We start from the raw sequence: 2,283 nt of genomic DNA on the forward strand, positions 1-2,283 counted from the left end.
CCCTATATCCCCTAGTTTATATTGTAGGAATAATAAAACAATTTAGCAGTCTGACACACTTACGTCCTTGCAAAGTAAATAATTATTATTGTAGTCGTAACCGTAGAATAGGATCCTAATCAAAATAAATACATTTGGTTCAGGCGCTATTAGCATGGTAAGAAAAGATTTTTTTTACAGACCAGAGGGGCTATCTAAATCCTAAAGTAAAGGCGAGCGATCGAAGTAGAAGTACCAACGGCTCAGTGTCATGAACCTTCTCCATCTGATTCAATAAGGGGGAATTAGCCTTCTTGTCAAATGGCTATCCTTGACAAAGGGTACCATTTATACCATAATCTACAATGTAGCGGGTATAGTTTAGTGGTAAAAGTGTGATTCGTTCTATTAATAACTGAATTTGAAATGATATACTTAAGGCATCCTTAAGTTTTTTATTTTTATATTCCGATGAAAACTTTAGTTCTTATAAAGGATTAAATCCTTTTCCTCTCAATAGCATATTGAGGAAGAATATACATTCTGGCGATTTGTATCCAAAGACTAATTTAAATTGCATCCAAAATAAAAATAGGATTATGAGTACAGAGTCGCGAAGCATAATTTTGCATTGGATTAAGTATTCCAATTTTGAAAATATGAGTAAAGGATCTATGGATGAAGATACAAAAAAGTTGATTTCCAATCGTAACTAAATCTTCTTAAAATAAGGAATAAGGAAGCCAAATAGCTAAAAAACGATAGTTTTGGTTTACTAGAACCATCCGCATATTGTTTCAGCTCGGTGGAAACCCAATTCTTTTCCTCAGGATCTCTTGAATGAAATTAGGGAACGAAGTAAGTAGATTAGATGAATTTAGATAGAATTTCTATCTCCTACTCTATAAGGATCATCTAGAAAGCGGAGAGCTTTGGTTCCATTCAAATAGAAAAGCTGACATAGATGTTAAGTGGTGAGAATATCCATAAAGGAGCCGAATGAAATCAAAATTTCATGTTCGGTTTTGAATTAGAGACGTTAAAAATAATCAACCAACGTCGACTATAACCCCTAGCCTTCCAAGCTAACGATGCGGGTTCGATTCCCGCTACCCGCTCCATTCTGTATAAAAGGAGTATTCTATTTGTCTAGACATGTTAGAGGCTTGTATTCAAGCCTTTTTTGTCCACCAGTTTCTGGTACTCCAGAGCGGAGTAGAGCAGTTTGGTAGCTCACGAGGCTCATAACCTTGAGGTCACGGGTTCGATTCCCGTCTCCGCACTTAGCAGTCTGTATAAAAGGACTATTCTATTTCTCTAGATATGTATGGTAGAGGGGCGTATCCAACCCTTTTTTATTCATTAGTTCCCGGCCCTAGAGGGCAAAATTGAGCAGTTTGCGAAGTCACTTGCCTTCAAAAAAAGAAGGCGCAAGGCCTCTCCCTACCCTGCAGAAAATAAAAATGAAACGAAAGGGACAGTCTACCTCTCCCTTCCCTTTAAAAAAAGTTTGCCCGTTGTTTGTCTCAGTTAATACCCAATTTTTGGAGCTCTGTTGGCGAGTTCTATTTCTGCCTCTGGAGCGCCCTCTTTTTTTGAGTGGGATGCAAAGGAAGGGTAAGATAGTAAGGGATACGGCACTAGACTAACACCTAATTAATACTTAATTTAATATAAGTAGTTAAACAGTTAACTAGACTAAACTTTTTATCATAGTACTTTGATAAATTAAGCGGGCGAGCGGCGGGAATCGAACCCGTATCTTCTCCTTGGCAAGGAGATATTTTACCATTGAACTACGCTCGCTACGGTATATATTTTATAGCGTATATCCGCCTGGGTCGACCTTCTATGTCTGGGTCGACCGTTTCATTTCATTTTCTATTATATTAGAGTTTTCCTTTTTTTATTATCTGTCAATGAATATTCTAATGGGAATGGAATTTCATAATACTGAAAGAGAAGAGCTAGCAATTCGGAACGCAAATTGCGTTTTAATACGTCTCACTATTCTAATTTTTTAGAAGAAATGGCCTTTATTATTTCTTTTTTATGGGGTTAATAAATATTAACCAAATTTCATTTAAGAAATGAGAGAATTCAGAATAGCTACGAGAAAGACTAGTCCAATCCATAATGATGTACCGGAAAATACAACATTTTTATTATTTGACCAACCATCAGGAGAAGCAAATACAAGGGGTACACTAATTACTAAGACTGAGGAAGTCGCAATTAATGCAAAAACAGCTAATTGGAAAGCAATAGTCATATTTCTAATCCTCCAAGCTACCATCAAATAAA

Source organism: Triticum urartu, unplaced genomic scaffold (genome assembly GCF_056163025.1).
Source record: "Triticum urartu cultivar PI428250 unplaced genomic scaffold, HENAU_Tu73 scaffold1, whole genome shotgun sequence".
Classification (NCBI taxonomy): Eukaryota; Viridiplantae; Streptophyta; class Magnoliopsida; order Poales; family Poaceae; genus Triticum; species Triticum urartu.